The sequence below is a fragment of the Uloborus diversus genome, unplaced genomic scaffold, assembly GCF_026930045.1.
Source record: "Uloborus diversus isolate 005 unplaced genomic scaffold, Udiv.v.3.1 scaffold_964, whole genome shotgun sequence".
NCBI classification, from domain to species: Eukaryota; Metazoa; Arthropoda; class Arachnida; order Araneae; family Uloboridae; genus Uloborus; species Uloborus diversus.
The window spans coordinates 42,458-55,296 of NW_026559192.1; positions in this window are offsets into that span (position 1 = coordinate 42,458).

Sequence of the window (12,839 nt, forward strand, 5' to 3'; positions counted from 1 at the left end):
GCCAATCAATGTTCAGTTGAGATTAGTGGGCGGTCAGTAGCGCCATTCAATATTAAGTTGAGCCTAAGGGGCGGTAGTCAAGCCAATCAATTGACAATTGAGCTTCGTGGTCAGTAGAAGAGCATATGAAAGGTCGGTTGGGCTCTTTGTGCGGTCAATCGTGCTGCGGTCAATCGTGCCAAAGAAAATTATGTTGAGCTTAGTGGGTGGTGAGTCAAGCCAATTAAATGTTGGTTGAGCTTAGTGGGCGGTAGTCTAGCCAATCAATGGTCATTTGAGCTTAGTGGGCGGTCAGTCGAGACAAACAATGGTCAATTGAGCTTACTGTGCGGTCAGTTGACCCAATCAATGAACAATTGAGCTTAGTGGGCGGTCAGTCGAGCCAATCAACGGTCAGTTGAGCTTAGTGTGCTGTCAGTTGAGCCATTTAAAGGTCGGATCAGTTAAGTGGGCGGTCAGTTGAGCCAACCAAAGGTCGGTTGAGCATTGTTGACGGGCAGTTGAGCCAATCAAAAGTCGGTTGAATTTATTTGATAGTCAGTTGAGCCTAGTGAGCGGGCAGTTGAGCCAATCACTCTTAAGGTGATCTTAGTGGGCGGTCCGTTGAGCCAATCAATGTTCAGTTGAGCGTTGTGAGCGCTCCATAGAGCCAATCAAACGTCGAATCTGCTTAGTGGGCGGTTAGTTGAGCCAACGAAAGGTCGGTTGAGCTTAGTGGGCTGTCAGTCGAGCCAATCAATGGTCAGGTGAGCTTAGTGGGCGGTCAGCTGAGCCAATGAAAGGTCGGTTGAGCTTAGTGGGCTGTCAGTTGAGCTAGTCAATGGTCAGTTGAGCTTAGTGGGCCGTCAGTTGAGCGAGTCAAAGGTCAGTTGAGATAAGTGGGCGGGCAGTTGAGCAAATCAAAAGTCGGTTGAATTTAATATCCGGTCAACTGAGCTTAGTGGACGGGTATTTGAGCCAATCAATCATTAGTTGAGCTTAGTGGACGGTCAGTCGAGCCAATCAAAAGTCAGTAAAGCTTAGTGGGCGGCCAGTTGAGGCAAATTAAAGGTCGGTTGATCTTAGTGGGCGGTCAGTTGAGCCAACTAAAGGTTAGTTGAGCTTATTGTGCGGTCAGTCAAGCCAAACAAAAGCCGGTTGAGCTTAGTGAGCGGTCAAATGAGTCAATGAATGGTCGGTTGAGCTTAGTGGTCAGTAGTTGAACATATCAAAGGTCGGTTGAGCTTATTGTGCGGTCACTCGAGCCAATCAAAAGCAGGTTGAGCTTCGTGGGCGGTCAGTCGAGCCAATCAACGGTCAGTAGAACTTTTAAAATTAGTGGGCGGTCAGTCGAGCCAATCAACGATCAGTAGAACTTTTGAAATTAGCGGGCGGTCAGTTGAACCAATCAATTTTCAGTTGCGATTCGTGGTCTCTCAGTTGAGCGAATCAAAGGTCAGTTGATCTTAGTGGCCGGTCAGCTGAGCCAATCAAAGGTCGGTTGAGCTTAGTGGGCGATCAGTTGAGAAAAACAAAAGTCGGTTGAATGTAATTGCCGGTCAGTTGAGATTAGTAGGCGGGCAGTTGAGCCAATCAATCGTCAATTGAGCTTAGTCTGCGGTCAGTTGAGTTAATCAATGGTCAGCTGAGCTCAGTGGGCGGTAGTCTAGCCAATCAATGGTCCGTTGAGCTTTGTGGGCGGTCAGTCAAGCCAATCAAAGGTCAGTTGAACTACTGAAATTAGTGACCGGTCATTTATGCCAATACATTGTCAGTTGAGCTCAGTGGGCAGTAGTTGAGCATATCAAAAGTCGGTTTAGCTTATTTGGCGGTCTTTTGAGACAATCATAAGTCGTTTGAAGTAAATTGCCGGTTAGTTGAGTTTAGTAGGCGGGCAGTTGAACAAATCAAACGTCAGTGGAGCTTAGTGGGCGGTCCGTTGAGTCAATCAATGTTCAGTTGAGCTTAGTGGGCGGTCAGTAGAGCCATTCAATATTAAGTTGAGCTTAGTGGGCGGTAGTCAAGCCAATCAATTGTCAGTTGAGCTTAGTGGTCAGTAGTTGAGCATATCAGAGGTCGGTTGGGCTTATTGTGCGATCAGTCGAGCCAAACAAAAGCATGTTGAGCTTAGTGGGCGGTCAGTCAAGCCAATTAAATGCTGGTTGAGCCTAATGGGCAGTAGTCCAGCCAATCAGTGGTCATTTGAACTGAGTGGACGGTCAGTCGAGCCAAACAATGGTCAGTTGAGCTTATTGGGTGGTCAGTTGACCCAATCAATGGACAATTGAGCTTAGTTTGCGGTCAGTCGAGCCAATCAACGGTCAGTAGAACTTCTGAAATTAGCGGGCGGTCAGTTGAACCAATCAATGGTCAGTTGAGCTTAGTGTGTTGTCAGTTGAGCCAATCAAAGGTCGGTTCAGCTAAGTGGGCGGTCTGTTGAGCCAACCAAAGGTCGGTTGTGCTTAGTGGGCGAGCAGTTGAGCCAATCAAAAGTCGGTTGAATTTATTTGATAGTCAGTTGAGCTTAGTAGGCGGTCAGATGAGCCGATCAATTGTCAGTTGAGCTTAGTGGGCGGTCCGTTGAGCCAATCAATGTTCAGTTGAGCGTAGTTAGCTTTCCGTAGAGCCAATCAAACGTCGGATCAGCTTAGTGGCCGGTCAGTTCAGTCAATGAAAGGTCGGTTTAGCTTAGTGGGCTGTCAGTTGAGCCAATCAATGGTCAGTTGAGCTTAGTGGGCTGTCAGTTGAGCCAATCAAAAGTCGGTTGAATTTAATTGCCGGTCAGTTCAGCTTAGTGGGCGGACCGTTGAGCCAATCAATGTTCATTTGAGCTTAGTGAGCGCTCCGTAGAGAAAATCAAAGGTCGGATCATCTTAGTGGGCGGTCAGTTGAGCCAATCAAAGGTCGGTTGAACTTAGTGGGCTGTCAGTTGAGCGAATCAAAGGTAAGTTGATCTTAGTGGGCAGTCAGATGAGCCAATCAACGGTCGCTTGAACTTATTAGGCGGTCAGTAGAGCCATTCAATATTAATTTCAGCTTAGTGGACGGTAGTCAAGTCAATCAATTGTCAGTTGAGATTAGTGGGCTGTCAGTTGAGCGAGTCGAAGGTCAGTTGAAATTAGTGGACGGTCAGCTGAGCCGATCAATGGTCAGTGAGGTTAATGGGCGGGCAGTCGAGCCGATCAAAAGTCGGTTGAATTTGATTGCCGGTCATTTGAGCTTAGTGGGCGGGCAGTTGAGATAATCAAAGGTCATAAAGCTTAGTGCGATGTCATATGATGCAAATTGAAGCTCGGTTGAGCTTAGTAGGCTGTCAGTTGAGCCAATTAAAGGTTAGTTGAGCTTATTTTGCGGTCAGTCGAAAGAAACAATAGCCTTTAGAGCTTAGTGGGCGGTCAGTTGAGTCAATCAATGGTCAGTTGAGCTTAGTATGCTGTCAGTTGAGCCAATCAAAGGTCTTTTGAGCTCAGTGGGCTGTCAATTGAGCCAATCATTGGTCAGTTGCGCATAGTGGGCCGTCAGTTGAGCAAATCAAAAGTCACTTGATCTTAGAGGGCGGTCAGCTGAGCCAATCAAAGGTCCGTCTAGCTTAGTGGGCGGGCAGTTGAGCGAATTAAAGATCAGCTAAGATTAGTAGGCGGTCAGCTGAGCCGATCAATGGTCAGTTGAGCTTAGTGGGCGGACAGTTGAGCCATTCAAAAGTTGGTTGAATTTAATTGCCGGTCAGTGGAGCTTAGTGGGCGGGCAGTTGAGCCAATCACTCGTCAGTTGAGCTTAGCGAGCGGTCCGTTGAGCCAATCCATGTTCAGTTGAGCTTAGTGAGCGCTCCGTAGAGCCAATCAAACGTCGGATCAGCTTAGTGGGAGGTCAGTTGAGTCAATCAATGGTCAGTAGAGCTTAGTGGGCTGTCAGTTGAGAGAGTCTAAGGTCAGTTGAGATTAGTGGACGTTCAGCTGAGCCGATCAATTTTCAGTGAGGTTAATGGGCGGGCAGTCGATCCGATCAAAAGTCGATTTAATTTAATTTCCGGTAAGTTGAGCTTAGTGGGCGGGCATTTGAGGAAATCAATCTTCAGTTGATCTAATTGGGTGGTTAGTCGCGCCAATAAAAGGTCAATAAAGCTTAGTGGGCGGTCAGTTGAGCGATTCAATGGTCATTTGAGCTTAGTGGGCGGTCGTCTAGTCAATCAATGGTCAGTTGAGCTTAGTGGGCGGTCAGTGGAGCCAATCAACGGTCAGTAGTACTTTTGAAATTAGCGGGAGGTCAGTTGAACCAAAAAATTTTCAGTTGCGATTAGTGGGCTGTCAGTTGAGCGAATCAAAGGTCACTTGATCTTAGTGGGCGGGCAGTTGAGCGAATCAAAGGTCAGCTAAGATTAGTAGGCGATCAGCTGAGCCGATCAATGGACAGTTGAGCTTAGTGGACGGGCAGTTGAGCCGTTCAAAAGTCGGTTGAATTTAATTGCCGGTCAGTTGAGCTTAGTGGGCGGGCAGTTGAGCCAATCACTCGTCAGTTGAGCTTAGCGAGCGGTCCGTTGAGCCAATCCATGTTCAGTTGAGCTTAGTGAGCGCTCCGTAGAGCCAATCAAACGTGGAATCAGCTTAGTGAGCGGTCATTTGAGCCAATTAATGGTCAGTAGAGCTTAGTGGACTGTCAGTTGAGAGAGTCTAAGGTTAGTTGAGATTAGTGGACGGTCAGCTGAGCCGATCAATGGTCAGTGAGGTTAATGGGCGGGCAGTCGAGCCGATCAAAAGTCGGTTGAATTTGATTGCCGGTAAGTTGAGCTTAGTGGGCGGGCATCTGAGGGAATCAATCTTCAGTTGATCTTAGTGGGTGGTTAGTCGAGCCAATAAAAGGTCAGTAAAGCTTAGTGGGCGGTCAGTTCAGCCAATCAATGTTCAGTTGAGCTTAGTGGGAGGTAGTCTAGTCAATCAATGGTCAGTTGAGCTTAGTGGGCGGTCAGTGGAGCCAATCAACGGTCAGTAGTTCGGTTGAGCTTAGTGGGCGGTCAATAGAGCCATTCAATAGTAATTTGAGCTTAGTGAACGGTAGTCAAGCCAATAAATATTCAGTTGAGCTTAGTGGTCAGTAGTTCAACATATCAAAGGTCGGTTGAGCCTATTGTAGTCAGTTGAGCTTAGTGGGCGGTCAGTTGAGCCAACAAAGTTCGGTTAAGCTTAATCAGCGGTCAGTTGAGCCAAACAAAAGTCGGTTGAATTTAATTGCCGGTCAGTTGAGCTTAGTGGGCGGTCCGTTGAGCCAATCAATAGTCAGTTGAGCTTAGTGGACTTTCAGCTGATCCAATCAAAGTTCGGTTAAGCTTGGTGGGTGGGCAGTTTAGACAATCATAAGCCGTTTGAAGTTAATTGCCGGTTAGTTCCGCTTAGTAGGCGGGCAGTTGAGCAAATCAAACGTCAGTTGAGCTTAGTGGACGGTCAGTTGAGTCAGTCAATGTTCAGTTGAACTTAGTGGGCGGTCAGTAGAGCCATTCAATATTAAGTTGAGCTTAGTGGGCGGTCAGCTGAGCCGATCAATGATCAGTTGACCTTAGTGGGCGGTCAGTTGAGCCAATCATAGTTCGGTTAAGCTTAATGGGCGGTAAGTTGAGCCAAACAAAAGTCGGTTGAATTTAATTGCCGGTCAGTTGAGCTTAGTGGGCGGTCCGTTGAGCCAATCAATAGTCAGTTGAACTTAGTGGACTTTCAGCTGATCCAATCAAAGTTCGGTTAAGCTTGGTGGGTGGGCAGTTTAGACAATCATAAGTCGTTTGAAGTTAATTGCCGGTTAGTTGAGCTTAGTAGGCGGGCAGTTGAGCAAATCAAACGTCAGTTGAGCTTAGTGGGCGGTATTTTGAGTCAATCAATGTTCAGTTGAGTTTAGTGGGCGGTCAGTAGAGTCATTCAATATTAAGTTGAGCTTAGTGGGCGGTAGTCAAGCCAATCTATTGTCAATTGAGCTTAGTGGGCTGTCAGTTGAGAGAGTCAAAGGTCAGTTGATCTTAGTGGGCGGTCAGCTGAGCCGATCTATGGTCAGTTATGCTTAGTGGGCGGTAGTCGAGCCAATAAATTGTCAGTTGAGCTTAGTGGTCAGTAGTTGAACAAATCAAAGGTCGGTTGAGTTTATTGTGCGGTTCGTTGAGCCAAACAATGGTCAGTTAAACTCAGTGGGCGGTAGTCTAGCCAATCAATAGTCGGTTGAGCATTTTGGGCGGTCAGTCGAGCTAATCAATGGTCAGTTGAACTACTGAAATTTTCGAGCGGTCATTTGTGCCAATCAATTGGCAGTTGAGCTCAGTTGGCAGTAGTTGAGCATATCAAAGGTCGGTTGAGCTTAGTGGGCGGTCCGTTGAACCAATCAATAGTCAGTTGAGCTTAGTGGGCGGTCAGTTGAGCCAATCAAAGTTCGGTTAAGCTTAGTGGGTGGTCAGGAGAGCCAAACAAAAGTCGGTTGAATTTAATTGCCGGTCAATTGAGCTTAGTGGGCGGGCAGTTGAGCCAATCAATCGTCAGTTGAGCTTAGCGGGCGGTCAGTAGAGCCATTCAATATTAAGTTGAGCTTAGTGGGTGGTAGTCAAGCCAATCAATTGTCAATGTAGCTTAGTGGTCAGTAGTTGAGCATATCAAAGATCGGTTGGGCTTATTGTGCGGTCAGTCGAGCCAAACAAAAGCATGTTGAGCTTAGTGGGCGGTTATTCAAGTCAATTAAATGTTGGTTGAGCCTAGTGGGCGGTAGTCCAGCCAATCAATGGTCATTTGAACTTTGTGCGGTTAGTCGAGCCAAAGAATGGTCAGTTGAGCTTATTGGGCGGTCAGTTGACCCAATCAATGGACAATTGAGGTTAGTTGGCGGTCAGTCGAGCCAATCAACGGTCAGTAGAACTTTTGAAATTAGCGGGCGGTCTGTTGAACCAATCAATGGTCAGTTGAGCTTAGTTGCTGTCAGTTGTGCCAATCAAAGGTCGGTTCAGCTAAGTGCGCGGTCTTTTGAGCCAACCAAAGGTCGGTTGAGCTTGGTGGGCGGGCAGTTGAGCCAATCAAAAGTCGGTTGAATTTATTTGATAGTCAGTTGAGCTTAGTAGGCGGTCAGCTGAGCCGAACAATGGTCAGTTGAGCTTAGTGGGCGGGCAGCTGAGCCAATCACTCGTCAGTTGAGCTTAGTGGGCGGTCCGTTGAGCCAATCAATGTTCAGTTGAGCGTAGTGAGCTCTCTGTAGAGCCAATCAAACGTCGAATCAGCTTAGTTGGCGGTCAGCTGAGCCAATGAAAGGTCAGTTTATCTTAGTGGGCTGTCAGTTGAGCCAATCAATGGTCAGTTGAGCTTAGTGGGCTGTCAGTTGAGCGAGGCAAAGGTCAGTTGAGATTAGTGGGCTGTCAGCTGAGCCGATCAATGGTCAGTGAGCTTAGTGGGCGGGCAGTTGATCCAATAAAAGTCGTTTGAATTTAATTGCCGGTCAGTTGAGCTTAGTGGGCGGGCATTTGAGCCAATCAATCGTCAGTTGAGCCTAGTGGGCGATCAGATGAGCCAATCAATGGTCAGTTGAGCTTAATGGGCGGTAGTCTAGCCAATCAATGGTCATTTGAGCTTAGTGGGCGGTCAGTCGAGACAAACAATGGTCAATTGAGTTTACTGTGCGGTCAGTTGACCCAATCAATGGACAATTGAGCTTAGTGGGCGGTCCGTTGAGCCAATCAATGCTCAGTTGAGCTTAGTGAGCGCTCCTAGAGCCAATCAAACGTCGGATCAGCTTAGTGGGCGGTCAGTTGAGCCAACCAAAGGTCGTTTGAGCTTATTGTGCAGTCAGTGGAGCCAAACAAAAGCAGGTTGAGCTTAGTGGGCGATCAGTCAAGCCAATTAAAAGTTGGTTGAGCTTAGTGGGCGGTCAGCTGAGCCAATCAATGGTCAGTTGAGCTTAGTGGGCGGCAGTCTAGCCAATCAATGGTCAGTTGAGCTTAGTGGGCGGTCACTCGAGTCCATCAAAAGTCAGTTGAACTTTTGAAATTAGCAGGCGGTCAGTCGAATCCATCAAAAGTCAGTTGAACTTTTGAAATTAGCGGGCGGTCAGCTGAACCATTCAATGGTCATTTGAGTTTAGTGTGCTGTCTGTTGAGCCAATCAAATGTCGGATCAGCTAAGTGAACGGTCCGTTGATCCAACCAAAGGTCGGTTGAGCTTACTGGGCTGTCAGTTGAGCCACTCATTGGTCAGTTGCGCTTAGTGGGCGGTCAGTAGAGTCATTCAATATTTTTTTGAGCTTAGTGGACTGTAGTCCAGCCAATCAGTTGTCAGTTGAGCTTAGCGGGCTGTCAGTTGAGCGAGTCAAAGGTCAGTTGATCTTAGTGGGCGGTCAGCTGAGCCGATCAATGGTCAGTTGAGCTTAGTGGGCGGTAGTCGAGCCAATAAATTGTCAGTTGAGCATTGTGGGCGGTCAGTCGAGCTAATCAATGGGCAGTTGAACTACTGAAATTTTCGAGCGGTCATTTGTACCAATCAATTGTCAGTTGAGCTCAGTGAGCAGTAGTTGAACATATCAAACGTCGGTTGAGCTTAGTGGGCTGTCCGTTAAACCAATCAATAGTCAGTTGATCTTAGTGGGCGGTCAGTTGAGCCAATCAAAGTTCTGTTAAGCTTAGTGGGCGGTCAGTTGAGCCAAACAAAAGTCGGTTGAATTTAATTGCCGGTCAGTTGAGCTTAGTGGGCTGTCAGTTGAGCGAGTCAGAGGTCTGTTGAAATTAGTGGGCGGTCAGCTGAGCCGATCAATTGTCAGTTGAGTTTAGTGTGCTGTCAGTTGAGCCAACCAAAGTTCGGTTGAGCTTAGTTGGCTGTCAGTTGAGCGAATCAAAGGTCAGTTGTTCTTAGTGGGCAGTCAGCTGAGCCAATCAAGGGTCGTTTGAACTTAGTGGCCGGTCAGTAGGCCATTCAATATTAATTTGAGCTTAGTGGACGGTAGTCAAGCCAATCAATTGTCAGTTGAGCTTAGTGGGCTGTCAGTTGAGCCAATAAATTGTCAGTTGAGCATTGTGGGCGGTCAGTCGAGCTAATCAATGGGCAGTTGAACTACTGAAATTTTCGAGCGGTCATTTGTACCAATCAATTGTCAGTTGAGCTCAGTGAGCAGTAGTTGAACATATCAAACGTCGGTTGAGCTTAGTGGGCTGTCCGTTAAACCAATCAATAGTCAGTTGATCTTAGTGGGCGGTCAGTTGAGCCAATCAAAGTTCTGTTAAGCTTAGTGGGCGGTCAGTTGAGCCAAACAAAAGTCGGTTGAATTTAATTGCCGGTCAGTTGAGCTTAGTGGGCTGTCAGTTGAGCGAGTCAGAGGTCTGTTGAAATTAGTGGGCGGTCAGCTGAGCCGATCAATTGTCAGTTGAGTTTAGTGTGCTGTCAGTTGAGCCAACCAAAGTTCGGTTGAGCTTAGTTGGCTGTCAGTTGAGCGAATCAAAGGTCAGTTGTTCTTAGTGGGCAGTCAGCTGAGCCAATCAAGGGTCGTTTGAACTTAGTGGCCGGTCAGTAGGCCATTCAATATTAATTTGAGCTTAGTGGACGGTAGTCAAGCCAATCAATTGTCAGTTGAGCTTAGTGGGCTGTCAGTTGAGCCAATCAATTGTGAGGTGAGCTTAGTGGGCGGTCAGCTGAGCCAATGAAACGTCGGTTGAGCTTAGTGGGCGGTCAGTCAAGCCAATCAAAAGTCGGTTGAATTTAATTGCCGGTAAGTTGAGCTTAGTGGGCGGGCATTTGAGGAAATCAATCGTCAGTTGAGCTTAGTGGGCGGTTAGTCGAGCCAATAAAAGTTCAGTAAAGCTTAGTGGGCGCTCAGTTGAGGCAAATTGAATTTCGGTTGAGCATAATGGGCGGTCAGTCAAGCCAATCAAAAGTTGGTTGAGCTTAGTGGGCGGTCAGTTGAGTAAACCAATGGTCAGTTGAGCATAGTGGGCGGTAGTCGAGCCAATCAAATGTCAGTTGAGCTTAGTGGTCAGTAGTTGAACATATCAAAGATCGGTTGAGCTTATTGTGCAGTCAGTCGAGTCAAACAAAAGCAGGTTGAGCTTAGTGGGCGGTCAGTCAAGCCAATTAAAAGTTGGTTGAGCTTAGTGGGCGATCAGTTGAGCCAATCAATGGTCAGTTGAGCTTAGTGGGCGGCAGTCTAGCCAATCAATGGTCCGTTGAGCTTAGTGGGCGGTCAGTTGAGCCAATCATTGGTCAGTTGCGCTTAGTGGGCTGTCAGTTGAGCAAATCAAAGGTCAGTTGAGCGTAGTAGGCTGTCAGTTGAGCGAGTCAAAGTTCAGTTGAAATTAGTGGGCGGTCAACTGAGCCGATCAATGGTCAGTTGAGTTTAGTGTGCTGTCAGTTGAGCCAATCAAAGGTTGGATCAGCTTAGTGGGCGGTCCGTTGAGCCAATCAAAAGTCGGGTTAATTTATTTGATAGTTGAGCTTAGTGGTCGGGCAGTTGAGCCAACCAAAGGTCGGTTAAGCTTAGTGGGCTGTCAGTTGAGCCAATCATTTGTCAGTTGCGCTTAGTGGGCTGCCAGTTGAGCGAATCAAAAGTCAGTTGATCTTAGTGGCGGTCAGCTGAGCCAATCAAAGGTCGGTTGAGCTTAGTGGGCGGTCAGTAGAGCCATTCAATATTAATTTGAGATTAGTGGGCGGTAGTCACGCCAATCAATTATCAGTTGAGCTTAGTGGGCTGTCAGTTGAGCGAGTCAAAGGTCAGTTAAAATTAGTGGGCGATCAGCTGAGCCGATCAATGGTCAGTTGAGCTTAGTGGGCGGGCAGTTGATCCAATCAAAAGTCGGTTGAATTTATTTGCCGGTCAGTTGAGCTTAGTGGGCAGGCAGTTGATCCAATCAATCGTCCGTTGAACTTAGTGGGCGGTCCGTTGAGCCAATCAAAGGTCAGTAAAAGCTTAGTGCTCTGTCACTTAAGGCAAATTGAAGGTCGGTTGAGCTTAGTAGGCTGTCAGTTGAGCAAATTAAAGGTTATTTGAGCTTAGTGGGCGGTCAGCTGAGCCAATGAAAATTCGATTGAGCTTATTGGGCTTTCAGTTGAGCCATTGTGCCAGAGGAAAAGACCACTTAGTTGGGAAAAATCTTTAAAAATAGCCTGTTTTGCTACTAATGTAATGTTATCCGAGCTACAAAAAGGGTCCCCCATACTTAAAATAGCCTAGGGCCCCATTAAGTCGAAATCCGACTCTGTATACAAGAATCTCTTTTTAATAACATTACAAAGTTTGGATTAAGAAGAAGCACAGCAAAGCAATTTTAATTGAGAAAAAAAACTTTTATTTAAAAAAAACTTTTTATTAGACCTAGTCCCATTGACAATATTTAGGATATTTATGTAAAAACAGAGCGAAAAAAGAGGAGATTCAAGTAAAAGGTTAGGGGCCCTGAAAAAAGTTGCATAGGGGCCCATAAATCCTGTCGACGGTCTGATGTCCCCATGAAAGTATAGTGTTAAATAAGAAGTAGCAGAAGGAAAGGGTCAAGTTTCACGTTAAATGCAAACAAAGACAGGGGAGTTCGGTTGACCTTGGAAAATCGCCGCGAGAATTGTTCTTCTGTCCGGTATATTTCAATCCAATTCAGTAGTACAGTACCCGCCATTATTAAAATCACTGGATTATAAAATCAACCGCTTTTTAAAATCAAATCTGGAAGAACAGAATCATTGCAATACCAAAACATGTTAAAACCATCTTTTAATAAAATTACTGTCGCCGTTTTATAAAATCAAACTTTTGGACATCATACGTAAAAAAATTGTTAAAGCGCCACCAAGAAGTGAAAGAATCGGCTTTAGAAGATGAGAATATTTCAGAGTCAAATTTGCCTCTTCATTTTCAATAGATGTCTGAAAAGCGCTTGATAATGTACGATGCACTTTAGAACAAAGAGGAAAATATGTTGAACGTTACAAAACACTTTGTAAACTCCCAAACGATATTGAAAATTGGCTCTCCCAATTCTGTTAAGCAAACAACAATACACCTACATTTTAAGATCCTTGTGCAAGTAATTATATAAAAAAAAATGTACCTCATGTTTAGTTAAAATGATAACTGTATTTTGAAATACTTAAAACAGAAATAAATGAAGTAATTCAATTCATTTTCAAAGTATTTAAACTTCAAAACCTTTCATTTTTTTGAATGCCGGGTAATAAAATCAGCCGCTTTATAAAATCAAATGTCCATCGAACGAATGTGATTTTAATAAGCGGTGGGCACTGTCCAGTGAGTGTTGTCTTGTAATAGCGTTCAGAATCTTGGTACTTTAATGAAAGAAAAAAGCCTTTTCCTTAATTAAACAGCCTTGAGATTTAGGTGAGCAATCACACTTTTTTAAGTTAAAAACGAAATTGTTTCAAAAGGATCGGAAAAAGTACTTCTTTTTGACGCAATGCTCCTACTCATCGTTCTTTTTACGCTGCTGAATTTTTCCTGCTGCCTAGTTATAACTATTCGATTGCTGTCTTTTTTTGATTGCAAGTTTTCCGAAAAATAAATGTTTTCTTGCGCACGAAAGTAAATTTTTATAGTTTGCTTTCAAATGTCACGTAGGGTGTTTATGTAATTATATCATATTAAACCAAAATTTGTGTTCCTTGAATAGAAGACATTATTTTTTCTTACAGAAGTTTCTGATAATCGCTGATTCCCCCCTCCCTTCCGTTTTTTAGTTAACATAATGGTGTTATTTCGGTATAAGTTGGTACATTGCGCTTAGCTCTCGTTGAAACCGAGTAATACTTAGACTCACAAATTTTAATGGTTATTTTATTTTTCCTAAATTGCTTAAAAATGACCCCCCCCCCCCCCAAAAAAAAAGCATCCATGATTCGCATTTGAATTTCGACGTCTTG